Source organism: Euprymna scolopes, chromosome 5 (genome assembly GCF_053919585.1).
Source record: "Euprymna scolopes isolate OS-2025 chromosome 5, ASM5391958v1, whole genome shotgun sequence".
Classification (NCBI taxonomy): Eukaryota; Metazoa; Mollusca; class Cephalopoda; order Sepiida; family Sepiolidae; genus Euprymna; species Euprymna scolopes.
Window position 1 is genome coordinate 57341921 of NC_136486.1, and position 17986 is coordinate 57359906.

A 17986-nucleotide genomic window follows, 5' to 3' on the forward strand; every position below is an offset into this window, starting at 1 on the left:
TTATTTAATCCATTATTTTACCATTGTATTCATTGTGCTATTTGTCATCCGTTTTATCATCTCAGTTTTTAGTATATAGAGGCATGTTTTGTCGGAATCGCATGCAGCCATATAAAAAGACACGATTGTCTTGTATAAGTCTGACTTCCTCAATTAACGATTGAAACGAGTTTATTATTCTTATTTTGACTAGCAATATTTTTTTAGAATATCCGGACTTTTTACTTTCGTGCATTGTCCTTTAAAGATGACTTTCTTTTTAACGTGTTCTTCATAAATAAATATCAGTCAGTGCGTTTCGTACTATTTCCTTTCTTCTTGAAAAGAAGAGTCAGGTACTTGTCATTCGTTGCTTGTTTCGGCTACTTAGTCCTTTTTTTTTGGCCACTAAATGTAATTTGTAATAAAAAAAAATGTCGAACTGCTTCTAACAGTATCAGAACTTATTTAGATGAGGTTTTGCCATTTGGACTATTTAGATTATCCAGACTACTATTCTCATCTTGAGTGAAATTCGCACAACACAACAATTTTTAACCTAACATCACAAAAAGTCGAAAGGCCTTTATCCAATGGGTATTTATGAATCGGAAAAGTCTGAGTTGCACGACGATGTTCGCTCTACACAGGCCTGAAAGCACGTTCTTGCGGTAAGCCTTATCTATTCTCGCCACAACTTACAAACTAAATACTACATACTAAAATAAAGCTTCGATTTCTTTATGAGGATAAATAATTTGGATCATTTGGATTATTCAGATCATTATTTTCATCAACGTTTCGATCGATGTAAGTTTCTTTATTTTCGTCTTCTTGAACTCGGAAATCTTCGTGCTGAACCGAGCAATCTTCACTTGATTTCCAAAGTTATCATTTAAATAATTCACGGAAATAGCTTTCTCTCGTTTTGTCGACAATGACCGTGCAGAAGTTTTCAAAGATTGGCGAGTAGTGTCCGTTCTGATAATTGAACTATCAGTCTCCAAAAGAACTCAACATGGCTTTATCCGATGATTAATTTTCTGAAAAATTTTCTATAAATCCCAGCTCTATTAATGTCGGCATGAATAGAAGAAGAAAATAAAGCGACACAATTCACGGTTACTCTCAAGCTTCGATCAGAAACAAAAACACCAAATGATATAGGCACGGCAAAAAAGTGAAAAAAATAATTAACAAGTAGTTGTTGTTTTAAAAATGAATTAAAATCTATTAAAATCCGTCAGAAAGATACGAGCCTGAATTTTATCATATGAAACGCAGAATAATATATTAAAAAAATTACTAGAAATAGAATTTAAAGTTAAAAATTTTCCAAAACCACACCATCCCCCGCTATTTTTGTCTCGATCGATAAAACATTGAAATATTTTTAAAACGTTTCTGCCCCATTTCATTTTGTTTCGTCTAACAAAGATTAAGGATGATTTGCTAGGTGTGTTAGAAAATTTGTGAAAAATATTGAATAACTCGACCCCCTGTCTTTCCAAGCTTATAACTACTCGAAAATGTAATTCAACCCCTAATTTTCTTTTCAATTAAAGGAGCAAGGACCAAGGTTTCACTTAAAAAAAAAACGTGATTTAAAAAAAAGGTTTTAAACTTCGGACTTTACAGGCAAATTTCTAAAAAAAACACTACTTTTTTGTTTTCAATTTGAATATATTATTATTGATCTTTTGTCTTTAATTTGTGATATATAAAACTTTTGTGAGTAAATTAATTATTTACTTTTTAATAGACATATCATTGACCAAGTACCAATGGGACCCTTACTCCCAGTCAAGTAAGAGTAAAAAAGGAAAAAAATGATGTTGCTCTCGCTTGTTCAACATTATGTCACTTTCAGACATATGAGAAGGCTCCTATCGCTCTTAAGATTTGTAAACAACTGGCCAACTAGTAGATGGTATGCAAAAAAAAAGAAATCTAGTGTTTCACAAACGAAAATGGAATCATGTCGTCTTTTCTACGGCGACAATTTTGTCATACCACGCTGTACACATTAAAAAAACGGAAGTTATATCAACCGAAACGTTGTACTTCTTTTAGTGTATATCACATTTACATTATTTATTCTGTACCCATTTTAATATACTAATAATAATCACAAACACAGATTTTTTTCTTTCAAAAGTATATATTTAATTCATCAATGTTGTTAGTAAACCACCAGTTGTTCGATCTGAACATTAAACTACAGTCGTTTTTCACTTCCATCTTATGTCAGTACGCGCTCAATCACTAATACAAGATAAAGTAAACGAAGGAAAAATCTATCTAGCATTTCCTACAGAATTCGCACACATGCACGCATGTAATGGGATCGATGTTCGCCATATTTAAAAATAAATAATCCTATTTTCTTTATACATATATATATATATATATATATATATATATACATATATATATAAATTATTTTAGGTGTACAAAATTGAATTATGGCTAAATAATACAGGTCAATTAACATGATGATTAAAATAAGAATAAAATGAAAATAAAGGTTAGCTGACCAGTTTTCGTTTCACGTTCAACAGAGTTAAATCGAGAATAATTCGATTAAAATAAATAGTCATAATTATGTCAAAAGAGAAAAATAAATAAATAAACAAAAAATAAACGAGGGAAATTACATAGAAATTAAGTCCTAAAAGATTTTCTTTTTGCTCGCAAAGATAAGGTCTCAAAGACTGAATACAATATTTTCTAGAATTTTTAGATGAAAGGGTGAGTGCGACTTACGTCAGCACTTAAATTCGTGCCACACGTATGGTTATTTATAACCTGGTTAGCTAACCTTTATTTCCATCATGTTAATTGGTCTGTATTTAGCTATAATATAACTATTACTAGGGTTGGATCAAATACAATTGTATTTGTATTTCAATTGTATTTAAATACAATTTTAATGTAATTGTATTTGTATTTGTATTTTTAGATTTAGGAATAAATGTATTTGTATTTGTATTTTTAGACTTAGGAGTAAAAGTATTTGTATTTGTATTTCTGGTAACCTAAACGAAAGTATTTGCATTTCAATTGTTAAAAGTCAGTATTTGATCCAACCCTGTTCACATACATGTTGCGTACGTGTACCAGTCTACCAGCCCTGTCCACTTCCAGTCACACACGCTGCTGCTAGTTGAGTGACGATAAGTCTGTGAGTCAAGTAGCTTCAATTCAGGGTTGCCAGCTTGGCTTTTTTAAGGCCAAATTTCGCGAATTTGGCTTTTTTTGAAGCAGTTTGGCTTTCAAAATTTTTGTTTGTTTTTTTTTTCAAATTTATGCTTCAAATTTGGCCTTTTTCGGATAATTTTATATAAATATTTATTAAATATGGATTATTAAAGAAAAAGTTATAATAAAGTAATTTAAACAGTTGTTTGGATGTCTAAACTTGTAGATTTAAAAAAAAAACTTTTGACCTCCCACTCCCATTCATGGATTTACACCCTCTCGCACTAAGCGAATCTCACACCTAAATGTTTAATCCGGTTTCAAAGTTACTTACTAAATGTCTATATGGACCCTTTCAAAGAGTTCACAGTTGAGTATGAAACCATTTTGGGGACATTTTTTAGTGCTGGCGACTTGTCCCTGCCAATTAGGTCACTGAGTATATTTCCTCTGAAATAATTAATTCTTGTATTTTTCGTTTGAAATTCTTTAAAAGTAGTGTTTTGAAATTAATTGAATTAATTTATTTTCAATTTATAGAAATTTGAAAACTTATAACTATAGCTATTTAAAGTTGTATTTAAAATGAATATTTTTAAGTATTCATATACTTTTTCCTGAGTAGTCCCAAAAGTTTAATTAAAAGTCAATAATTATAGATTTTCTAACTATCTTGGATTAATAGACACATTTGGGTTAATAATGACGCATAGATTGTTCTTGGAAACAAAGTCTAGTTTTAGAGTTATGACTAAAATTAAATTTATCAATATTTTAGAGATATTTTAAGTTGATACCTCCAATCCCCTGAGTAAATTTGGTCTTCTGACGACTGACATAATTCTTTTAAGAATATGATTGACAAATAGAAACTTATTTACAAATTGTACCAATAAATATGGTATGGAAAAAATGGCACTAGTAAAAATGGTAAGTAGATGTGGAGTCTAAGATAATAACCAACTACTTTTCAATTATGCTGTCATCTTAGAAATCTGTCGATTATACTCGCATGTTTACTCATTGTAAGTGTTTTCTTCAGATTTCATGTGTAATACTAAATAGATTGTAACTCCAAATGGTTACTAATATCATAATCGTAAAAAAAAACATTTATAAACATCTCTTTTATGTAATCTGTCCCCGTTGTCAATCAATGCTTACATTAAAGTGTAGTACCTGCTCTGATGACCTAACTTTATCTAGTCTGTCCTTGGTCGATGAAAGAAAAATTCTTCTAAATTGGGGTATATATTTTTGGCTATGGGAGATAAATTCTGTGCCTTTAACTTTTTAAGGCAATTTCATTTGGTTTTACAATTTTGCCAGTCAGACTTAGAAAACAAGAGCTTCAAGATTTTGAAGCCTTTCGCCAGAAATATTCTAGGGTGCTGTGCAACATCGGCACCATCTGAAAGAGTTTTCAGCAAGGCTGGTAATTTTTATACCCCAGAGCGAGCCAAACTTGACCCGGAAACTTTCAGAGCTCTAATGATGATAAAATGCAATGAGGACATGATATAGAGTGTAATGTAGATGTCAAATTTGGGAGGAAATATTTCTTCTTTTTTCTTATTTTCTTCGCATATTTTCAGATTGTTTAAATCAGTTATTGTATTTTTATTTGTATTTTGAGATTGAGGAATAAAAGTATTTCTATTTGTATTTGTATTTTTAGCGTTAGTATTTGTATTTGTATTTGTATTTTTAGAGTTAGGAATAAAAGTATTTGTATTTGTATTTGTATTTCTGGTAACCTTAACGAAAGTATTTGTATTTGTATTTCAATTGTTAAAAGTCAGTATTTGATCCAACCCTGACTATTACAATAATAATTTGTTGATTCCTATAGACAGTAGTGTTTCATTTTTTCGGGATTTATCAGCGCAAGATGATACGACCACTACCGGTCGGGAGATTCGAACCCAACCACCGAGACAGGTCTGATTCAATTAGCAAGGAACAAACCCCAATCTCAAATTTGAACATTTATTTTTTAAATGTCATAACATCCGGTCATAGTGATTTAATAATTATAACATCATGATCTGGACTTGCTTGCCTAGGCGATCGACTTTCTATTTTAACTTAAAGTGCTCAACAATAAGAACCGATTTTCTGTAAAGGGCTTACATACATATATATGTATGTGGGTGTGTTCAGCAATTAGAATAAAAGTTATCCGAGTTAGTACTAAAATGTATATGAAATTAACATAAAGTTCTTTGTGCGAAATTATTGTTGATAAAACAATTTTTTTCCGTGAATACGAAACTATGTATGTTTGTTGAAGTGGTACATCATAACATAGATATGTGTGTGTTGTTATTATTGTTAAGATTTTCAGAAGAAATCTTACAATTGTTAAGAGAAACATTTTCACACCCTTCATATATATCAATTAAGCAGACACCCCTTCCCACACCCAATCCTTAGCAGAAGGAGTCAAAATGAGGCTGGCCGAGCGACCTAGATTTCTACACCCACGCAATGACCTTCAACTGTCGCCAACAAGAAAAACGCGGGAGAATCAAGGCAGTTCGGCGAAGGCGGTGGACACGGAAACATGTGTGGGGGCATTCTGCTCGAAAAATGGAAACACCGCGGTTGATTCGCATGGTAAAAAAAAAAAAGAAAAACATCTCGTCGACTCGTATCGTGCCACAAAGGAACAATATATATCCACCTTGGCACTAATCGATTGGAATTCACGCCGTGCTGATAAGGAATAACATATATCCACCTTAGCATAAATGGATTGGAATTTACGAGAATCGATCCTTCAAACCAACACCTCATAAAAGGGAAAGAAGCTTCGGGTGAATTGAACGTCGAATCAACAAAAGAAGTTAAGTAACTCTTTCTAAATTGTTTTTGCTCGATCAATTATGTGAACTGTTGAATGCCCCATGAAAAAAGGAAGAAAAAAGAAAAAGAAAAAAAAATGGGGAAAAGAAAAGCAACCCTCGAACTAAGGTTTTTTTTCCTAAATGCTGAATCCCCCCCTGTTGATCGGCCCATAAGTAACATATCATTGACTATAAAAAAAAAGAAAAAAAGGAAGAAGAAAAAAAAGGGGGAAAGAAAAGAAAATAAAAAAATAGAGGAAAGAGGGAAAAACTATTTCTATATCTTGAGACTTTCAGTGTGACCCCCCCTCTCTGAGTATCACTCATATCTCGTTGATTCTCATCGAAGAGAACAAAAAGAACCTTCCTAAGACAATCGAAATATCACTCACCCCCCTCTCCTTGTCCCAAATCATTGTCTGCATGTATATATTCTTTTATTTTTTTTTTCATGTTATTTCAGTTATGATTTCAGTTGTATGTTCTGTTTTCGTAGTTACATTTTACCCGGTTCAATTTGTCTAAATAAATTGTTGATTTAATAACTCTCATACCGTGTCGACTTGTGTCTCTTTTGTTTGCCTTACATTGCCGCCCGTGAATGCCTCGAGTATATTCCACGACGATTCTTGTCTGAACCTGGACACTGTACCATAGAGACCGCATAATTTGCAGTCGGTACCCGTCAAACTTTTCTTTTTCTTAAAACGCGTGCCCGGCCTTGGGATTTTCTCTGAGAACTCCAATCTTGGTACCGTACAGAGAGGTTCTCGTCAAGAAACAGGCTCGTGGTACCGTCACACAATAAAGACAAACGTTGATGGACATATAGTCTGGTTTGTTTCTTTTTTATCTCTGTATCTCTCTCGCTGTCTCTTCTCTCTCCAAATATCTATCTATCTATCTATCTATCTATATATATATATATATAATTCAATTACCTATATAATATATATGTATTCAATATATATATATATATATATATATATATATATATATATATATATATATACAAAATTGAATTAACTTTCTTGAAGTTATAGATTTGGATTTTACCTTAACTGGGTTATTTATCTTCCACCAGACTATCCATTCATGTGTAATCACCTTTTTCTTCACCATATTCCCTCTACTTCACTTTTTTTTTGTTTTCAAGTAAGATCTTTGACTTACTTGTTGTTTCATTAAATACTTTTGCATGCAAAATCCGATCCCGCATTTTGCTAATTCCTACCCTCTGATGAGAAGGAAAGTATTTCTTCGAAACTCCGCGGATTAAGGACTATCCACTTATGTAGTGTTTCCTTTTCAGATTAAATATGTTTTTAACTCATTTCAAAGTGCTGTTTAACATGTTTCATTAACTGTTTGCTCGTATATATATATATATATATATATATATATATATATATATATATATACGAGCAAACATTTAATTATTATAGTAAAAAAAAATAATTATGACAGCCCCTTTAAGAAATTCGTTTCTTATCGTTGAGCACTTTCAGTTGAATTAACAGTCGGTCAATTTAGCTCTTATGCGTAGATCATCGTATAACGATTTGATCACTGTCTGTCTGACGTAATGAACATTTAAATTAAAATGTTTAAAATTCAACGCTATTTCACACGGTTAATGGTAGCCGAATGGATACGGCCTCCGCTAATCGAGCCAGAGATGTCTCGTGTCGCGGGGTTCGAATCGTTCGACTGGTAGTAATCGTGACACCCTGCACTGAAGAATCCCGAAAGGATGAAACACTAGTGTCTGTAGGTATTTAATTATTATAGTAAAAAAAAAATAATTATGACAGCCCCTTTAAGAAATTCGTTTCTTATCGTTGAGCACTTTCAGTTGAATTAAAAGTCGGTCAATTTAGCTCTTATGCTTAGATCATCGTATAACGATTTGATCACTGTCTGTCTGACGTAATGAACATTTAAATTAAAATGTTTAAAATTCAACGCTATTTCACACGGTTAATGGTAGCCGAATGGATACGGCCTCCGCTAATCGAGCCAGAGATGTCTCGTGTCGCGGGGTCCGAATCGTTCGACTGGTAGTAATCGTGACACCCTGCACTGAAGAATCCCGAAAGGATGAAACACTAGTGTCTGTAGGTATTTAATTATTATAGTAAAAAAATAATAATAATTATATATATATATATATGTATATGTATATATAAATCATTAATGAATAGTTTTAATATTCAGAAACAATTTTCATGCACAAAAGAATGTATTGTCTGAATAATCTAGGTGTTACAAATTTTCTATCCTTATCCCGGGTATCAATTACCATAATGATAATCTCTATAAATTTAACTGACTAAAATATCGTCTGTTTGTTAGACGTGTTTGTGTATATGTGCCTTGCTTATAATCCTTTCTCCCTACGTGTTAAATATATCCGTTTCTGATTTCGTGTTGAGTATTGTTTTTAAAAACATGTATCTGCACACATATATGTGCATATATATATATATATATATATTTATATTTATATATATATATATATATATATATATATATATATATATATATATATATATATATATACGTTTTATTTTTATTACCGTATCTTTCTGTTAAGTTGTTTCAGCTACCCGGCCGTTTTTTTTGCCGTCTGTAGCTTCCTCAGACTTTTATGGAAATGTTATTTATGATGGGATGAAAGAGTGAATGATGTCAGGGGAGGGGTGCGAGAGGAGCGGAAAAAAGAGGAAGGGAACAAGGGGGAAAGGTGGGAGGAGCTGCTTGGTATGTCGGTAATGTTTTAGTTTTGGAGTTTACGGACCTTAGGTGATTGTGGGGAGGGCCTGGGAAGTTCATTTCTGGTGTGGCTGAGGGCATAGGGATACATACAAGGGGGAGGGGCAAATGTGGGGGTAGGAGGAGGGGGGTTACTTTAAAATTCGAGTCTTAATGTTTAAGCTTTTGGCGTCTCGTTGGTGAGATGATGTCTTGATAAGTATGTCTTGACCTGTTGAGTGTTCGCTTAGGTTCGGAGGCGGGCGGGGGGGATATGATTCGGTTTATTTATTTGATTTTTATTTGTTGTTAAGTGCTTGGAGAGGAAGCTACAGACGGCGAAAAAAAAACGGCCGGGTAGCTGAAACAATAATGTAACTTAACAGAAAGATACGGTAATAAAAAAATAAAACGCATATTTGTTCTACAAAAGTATTGAGCACTTTCTTCAGGTTTTTATTAATTACCATTTCTACTATATATATATATATATATGTATATATATATATATATATTTCCTCATAACGTTTTATTGATTTACATCTTATATCCTTTGAATTCTTATTCTCACTTGGAATAAATAGTATCGTTAGAATTCAAAAGATTGGACAGTTAAAGGCGCGTTTCTCATTTTTATTTACTGTTTAATTTTTAATTTTTCGTTTATATGTGTATATGTACTGTGTGTATGTGTGTATGTGCGTACTTATATGTGCATATATTTAAAATTTACGTGGCACCTTCTTATTGGCTATACCTCCTTCTCCTTCTACTCCTTCCTTACTTCCTTTTCCATTCCCCATTCCCCCGTGTATGCGCATACTTTCACTACACCGATGAAGACTGAAGGATCGGTCGAAAATATGTACCGGTAAAAAAAGTTTTTTAATATTTTTTCATATTATTATTATGTATTCCTGCACATCACCAATTGACAACGAATAAAGAAAAGTTATAAGCTTTTATACTTTTCGTATTCATTTTTATACATTTCCATTGATATATATATATATATAAAAAGTTTTTTTAAGTTTTTTTCGTAATATTATTTTGTATTCCTGCACGTCACCAATTGAAAACGAATAAAGAAAAGTTATAAGCTTTTATACTTTTCGTATTCTTTTTTATACATTTCGATTCATATATATATATATATATATATATATATATATATATATATATATATATATATACCATCCTTATTTAAGTTAAAACATACTTATCAATGTATTATTATGCACATCTATATCAAAAACCCTTGTAAGAAAAGTTATAAGCTTTTATACTTTTCGTATTCTTTTTTATACATTTCCATTCATATATATATATATATATATATATATATATATATATATATATATATATATATATTTGTAGTCATCGGCATACAGTCCTGTTTCGTTGTATCACAACTCATCAGTGCCGCTAGACTAGCATCTCTCCCAAGCCAAGGATTTAACCTAGAATCGTCGTGTTGACAGTCGGCAGTTCTCCCACTCGACCACAGAAGGGACGCCCGCAAATACCTCATCGGAATGTCTATTTAAATAGACATCCGCCACCACTCTTGCAGTGCTCAAACAACGAGCTTCGCATTTTTCAGCCAATTAAGTAGTGGGTGAGATTATTTACGATGGTGTTCTACACAAAAAGGGGGGCTTAAAATATATTTGTAGTCATCGACATACAGTCCTGTTTCGTTGTATCACAACTCATCAGTGCCGCTAGACTAGCATCTCTCACAAGCCAAGCATTGAACCTAGAACCGTCGTGTTGACAGTCGGCAGTTCTCCCACTCGACCACAGAAGGGACGCCTTCTATATATGTATATCTATCTATCTATCTATATATATATATATATATATATATATATATATATATCTCTTTTCTACCACAAAATTCGCGCATAAGCCTGAAGAATCCTAGAGTGGATTAAACGCGGAATATTCAGTGTAGCTTAATCGTCATATATATTTTATAGCTCTACCTACATATTGAGCACTTTTGAAGTAAATACTTAAAGTTTATGTTAAAATTTATACTTTCGTATATTAATTTTATGTGAGTAATGAAGTAGTTATATATATATATATATACATATATATATACATATATATATATATAGAGAGAGAGAGAGAGGGAGAGAGAGAGAGAGAGATAGCGAATAAACCTGTTCACACACTGGTTCCTGTTAGATCACCTGGGTTAAACGTCGTTGAGCTCGGTCAGTACTAAAATGGATAACTAGTGCGACTTAAAGGGATGAGAAGGTAGATATTGCGTAACCCTTACTTCACAATTCAGGACGTGTCATTCATCATCTATCCAGGATGATCAGATGATCCTACTTATTCTGACGGATGAATATATATAAGTTAAGTTGACCCAACTACGCGTTAAGTATGGCCGTTCTTTTCTTTTTTGAAGTAGAACTAAGAATATCTCTTTTTAAGTACATGTTAAATACGTTTGTTTCTAACAACGTATTTCTGATTACGGCTTGAGTATGTTAGTTTATAAGTACTTGTTCAGTATACCTGTTCATTCATACCGGTTGTAAAAAACGCTAAGATATGATATTCTGATTAATGCAGATTTCGTATTGATTATTATACTAGCGTGGGTATCCGACGTTGCCCAGTTGTATTGAACAAACGAACGTTAAAATGCCATTATTCCAGTTTTTGTAAGCAACCGGAGATTCCTCTTACTTTAGGTTGATAAACAAATCGGCAGAAGAAAAAGCGAACGTCAGGGGGGAAAAACGAACGCGTTTTGAAAAACAAAAACAGGAAAACAAAAAACGAACAAAAAACACACACTGCGGAAAACGAAGAAAAAAAGATGGCATAAAGAAACCTCTGATCCGCTTAAGTGCAATGCTGCGTTTCTACCCAGTATAAAATGAACGTTAAAATAACATTATTCCAGTTTTTTTTAAGCAACTAGTGTTTCTTCGTACTGTCCCTTGTGAACGAATCTTCGACGGTGTAAATGGGGAGCGGGGGGAGGATGAATTAGATAGAGATAAAAGAGTTTACAACTTCCAGCGATTTTGGCAATGAACTCTCACCAGAAAAAATAAAGGAATGTACGATTATCGAAGAAGTGATAATAGGCCTATAGCACACCTCAGATCCTGTGCTGCAGTTTGTGCACATTACATTTGTATGTAATGTCTTGATTGAACTCACACGGGAAAAATGAGTTCATTTTGTTTATATACATAGATAGATAGATGGATAGAATAGAGAAGATTATATTGGACCCAAGTAATGATTTTTAAAAGTTAAAAACAAATGACTTGTGTGCCACCACCGAGAATTGAAACCACAGCGTTTAGCTTACGATTTACTTTTTCCTCTGACGTTAATGCCTACCCTATGAAGACATGTTTGCTGCAAGGCTAAAAATTAAAACATCAACAAGTAGCTATTACGTTACGAATTCATATTCGTAATGCTGGCTTATTCAATTTATTTAATTTTCACACTTTTGCATCGATTTTCCACGGCTGAAACCCAACTATAAAGTTTTCACATTGGTTCGGATACCCTATAAATTAATTTTCATGTCAGCAGACCAAAAACTGACAGAGAGTTTGGTAGACAATTTTTTTCAAATAAATATATATATACGTATACATAAATGTATATAGAAAGTAATTTGTGCCTACTATAATCTTTCAAGGCAAATATTACGCAGATATCTATCATGTAGAATATCTGCATGGATATAATTACACATAATAGTTAACTAAAGATGATCATCCAATAAAAAAACGAAAAAACTAATAGGGTATTAATTAAAATGGAGGTTTAAAAGAATATGCAATAAGCTAGATCTGTGCAGAACCGTTTCTAAGTAGGGGTCCAGTATACTCTATGTGAAGTGTATTTGGTTTTAAGTACATGTTAAGTATATCTGAATATGCATTGGATATAGCCGTTCTTAAATACCTGTTTAGCGTGTGCAAAGACATGGGAAATAATGTCATCGGTAAGAAAAATAAAGATTTCATAAAGAAGATCACGTTAGAGACAAAATTAATGTTAGAGATCACGTTAAAGGGTGGATGACGTATGGGACGTCTCAGCGATAACAAGAGAGTGAGGAAATAAATGTTGTACAGCGAAAAAAAACGCGAGTGGAAGTTACATTTATTTTATTTCTCTTCTTTTAGACATAGACTGCTACAACAATACACATGTCCGTTTTCGTTATAGTGCTTGAGTATTATTGACGTGCTTATGTGTTCAAGGAAAATTTCCGGATAATGTGACTTTTCTTCTGTTAGCTAACTAAAAAATAATTTCTGAAACGATTTGTTCAAGAAAACAAACAAACAAACAAACATGTCGAAGATTTTCAGCAAATATCTTAATCCTATATAGGGAGTGGAAGATACAAAAAATTGCAACTTACTATTAGTCAAATTGTTTTTTTGCTGTTTTTTTTTTAAATATGGAGATTATCATCTGCACTTTTGAGGCGGTTTCAATTTTCCACTTCCCATAAAAAAGAGGAAACATAAAAAGCAGAAAAGATGAGAAACGAAAAATAAAAATGATTTATTTTTATGTGTAACCAATCGGAAAACTTTTATGAATGAAAAGAAAGTGATTCATACTGAAGGAGTTTTATGTATGTATTAAACCGAAAATGTTATTTACGTTACACACACACAAACACACAGATATATACATACATCTATACTTTAAAAGGCAAAATGTGTATGTGTGTATATATATGTGTGTGTGTGTGTGTCTGTGTGTGTGTGTGTGTGTGTGTGTGTGTGTGTGTGTGTGTGTGTGTGTGTCAAAAAGTTTCGACACACGCGGCGGATCCTGACGATATCGCTATCGTGTTGAACTTGACGCCTCGGACGACAAATATTGAAAATTTGGGCAAAAATATTAATTCCTTCACCCTCAACTGGGCAGTTTCTACAAGGAGGGGTCGTTTTTTTCTTCGACATTTTTGCAAGCCAGTGTTTCTGTTCGATTTACTATCCTTAATTTTAACGCTCGCGACTTCCAGTTCCTTCATGCCGGCAGCAAATACGTCACGTTTTCTTAAACCTTCTGTTTCTCCGTCGCGTTACGAGTTCGAGTCTGCATGCCTATTACTGTATTTTATAACACCTCTCTCCACCCGCTCCTCCCCCGGTGTTCCTTACTACACCACCTCTACACACCCGGATACCACCCCTAGCATATATATATTTTTATATATATATATATATATATATATATATATATATATATATATATATATATTGAGGTTATTTTTTTCAGAGGTTAAGTAACCAATGAATTTAACGAGGTTAATACAAGAGTGCTGAATACTAAACTACAGCAGGGTATACTCTTTATTTGTTTTTAAATAAGCAGTAAGATGTTGCTACGTATTTATGAGCATGTTTCCGTCAACTAGTTACGAGTAACTAGAAACCTCTTCAGGCGATACAGCTTATATGAAAGCATTTTCGGTCAGCTACTTACTAGGTACCTCATCAGGCAATACAACTTATATGAATGCAAATTTTTGCAATCTTATTGCAAACTTTGCTTTCATATAAGCTGTATCTGTTATTCAACTTGAATGGATCAAAAGGGATTGCGAACTGCATTATTATGATCAGAAAGTTTCTCCTCTCCGTTGCATATATTGATTGTGTGAGACTCTGCAAAACAATCCCGGTCATGGACGTGTGTCAGAAACAGAGGCGTCATTAAATCTATGGCACATAGAGAATTAAATTCTAGGGCACGAATGTTTATGGTACCGCTTTCGTCTTCGTAACCTTTTGGAGGTACAAATGGGAGACTTGACTTTTGGAACGACTTTCGTTTGACAAAGAACGTTCCGGACGCTCAATGCACAATAATCGTTCATCGCTGGCAAAAACACATTGTTGATTATCTAGAAGTTGCTCGTTTTAATGGCAACACTCCCGTCTTCGTAGCTTTTCAACTTTAAGTTAAAAAATTAAAGACATTAATTTTGGAATGACCATCGTAAATACATATGTATGTATAGTTCTATACCTGTGTAAAGAAAATACATTTGTGGCAAATAATCTACACCAGAGCGCTATATGTCATTCTCTATTACCATTAAGCATTGTTTCCGTAAATACTTAACATATATAGGCAATATGCCATATTACTTTACAATATATGTATATATACTTGAAATAAAGGCTCCCTATCTTCGGTTAAGCGTATTGGGAAGTTTTATACAAATTACTATTAGCATATAAGAGATGTTCTTTGTGTAAAAACATTGAGCTTAGGTATTTGGACAATGTCAACACATTGTTTATTCCGTACCCGCATAACAGCAGCGAATAGCGCAACGGTCAGAAGCTCCGACTGTCATATCGGCCGTCGGGTTTCGGCCATGGCTTGAGGTAGTTGTTTGACTTACCACACTGATGAGCTGCGAAATAGTACTGTATGTGGATGACTATATATATATAGGTATATATATAAAAAATAATGTCGTTTTTTGACGTTCCACCATATATTAAAAGGGACATTATTTTTGCAGCAACCTGATATATATATATATATATATATATATATATATATATATATATATATATATATATATATATATATATATATATATAGTAATATTAGTAAGATGATTGATAATGTATAATTAAAATTAAAAATTAAAAATCGGTTTCATAAGGAGGAACCCAACAAAGCCAATAAGTTGTACGATCGTTTCGGAAACGATGTTTTTATTGAGATAGACATTAAGTCATGGACAATAATGTTAAGATATAGTTTTTGAAACAAAGTCTCCTCATCAGCAATAATATTAGGTGTGTTTTTAAGACACCAAAAATGAAACTAGCATGTTTTATGTAAGGTAGATGTATCTTATAATGGTTCGCCTTTTAAAATTCGTAAGTATCATCGTCAAAGCATGCATTTGGATGGTAAATGTAGCTTATGAATGCTTGAGGATTTCAAATATTGGGTGTGTTTTAAATAAACACCCAATATTTTTGCTGATGAAGAGACTTTGTTTACAAAAACTATATGTTAAAATTATTGTCCATAACTTAATGTATATCTCCATAAAACATCGTTTCCGAAACGATCGTACAATTTATTGACTTTGTAGTGTTCCTCCTTATGAAACCGATGTTTAATTTTTAATTTTAATTATAAATTATCAATCATCTTACTAAATATTAAAATAGCTCTAGGATAGATATGTCTATTGAGCTTATTGTATATCTGCATTACAACGAGCACTGTTTTTCTTGTATGTTAATTACATTAGTGATTTTACTATTATATTAAAATACACTCTGCTCTTTAGACTGCTGTTCCAATCCCCTTTATATATATATATATATATATATATATATATATATATATTATATATATATATATTATATATATGTATTCTTAATGATGCCACGTTTCAGTCCTCAATGTTTTTAGACATGTGTATAACAGTTTATTAATCATAGTTTTGAACAATTAGGCTTCATCAGCGCGTAGAAAAATACAATTTTTAAAAGTTTCACAGTCCATAAGTATGACATATCTTACTGAGACAGCTGGTATTTATTTTACGACGCACTAGTGAAACCTAGTTGTGCAAAAGTATAATTGATGAACTTTTATATAGGTTTATGCCAATACCGGAGGTCAAAACAATCGTACACATTGCGTTACCATAGATCAGATTCTCAGATATATTGTAAAAAGAAGATTCCATTTTCGTTCAGTAAAACAAATGTTAGGATGAATTTACGGGTGTTGAATTTGTAAAAAGAAACGTAAGGTGGTGAACGACGTTTTTTTCTGAGTGGTTTCCATAGCCACCACGTCACGTTAGCGACTAGAGTTGCTACTAATTCACTACTGTCATAAAAAGAGAAGTAACAAGTGAAACAGAGAGAATGAAAGCAGACGAGTGCCGCACATTGTTTTACGTATGTGTACGTTATGTTTATGGAAACAAAAGTAAGAATGAAATTAAACAAAAAAAAAGTGAATTTACTGGAAACCTGAAAAAATCAGGGATTACACTAGAAAAATGATAAAAAGCTTGACCATAGAAAGGAAAAGGATAAGATATTCTAGTAAAAATATAATAAATTTATAACTTAAAATATTGCAGCATTAAGAATTGATTATATAATGTTAAATTGAATTTTTGAAAAGAATCTTAATGCTACAATATTTTAAGTTATGAATTTGTTATTTTTTTACTAGAATATTTTGTCCTTTCCTTTTTCAATTTTATCAACTAGTCTTTTATGTTTTAGCTTAAGCATATTACTTTTCATGCTCGCATTTTTCTATAGAGTATGCAATTAGAAGCTAGAAGCAGAATCTGAGCGCTAAAAACATACAAGCACTTATTTTTTTTAAATTAGATTTTCACCCCAAACAAAGCGCATTGCCACTTTGGTGTACTATCAGGGGCAGCAACTACTGGAGCACTATGTTGGGATTTGGGCAGCAAGATGTCGGTTCACGTTACACTTGAACTTCTGCATGTCAGTACAGTTAGGGAAGCAGGGACCTGGAATGGAATTCCAGAGTCTAGCGGTTCTGGGGAAGAAACTACTGGAGTAGAAAGATCTTTTACATCTAGGGATCTCTACTGTGTGAGGGTGGGATTTAGCTGCCTGTCGGGTTTGTCGAGGGTGTCTACGTCGTGGGAGCACAAGTATCTGCAGTTCGTCAGAGTATTCACCATTAAAATACTTGTAGAACAGGCAGAGGGATGCAACGTTTCGTCGATGGGACAGAGGCTGAAGCTTGGATGCCAGTTCAGGGCATATCAGATTGGCGACTCTCTTTTTTTGAACCTTGTCTACGAGCGAGAAACTAGTAGTAGATGCACCAGCCCAAATGTGACAACAATACTCCATACATGGGTGAATGGTGGCCTTGCATATATATCAAAATAGTTATCTTGTTTCTAATTAAATTGAACACTATATTTCAGATTTTGTAATTGAAGGCATTGTATAATCAGGAAAAATAAAATGAATTCTGCATTTATGATTTTAAAAATGCCTTTGGTTTGCGTTATTATTCTAAAGAAAATATATCTATCATTTGAATAAAATAAAATGCGTATAACATACGTTTGAAGCCAAAACAACGCATTATTACAAAATAAACAGACATTTATTTTGTTTGAAATTTATATTGAA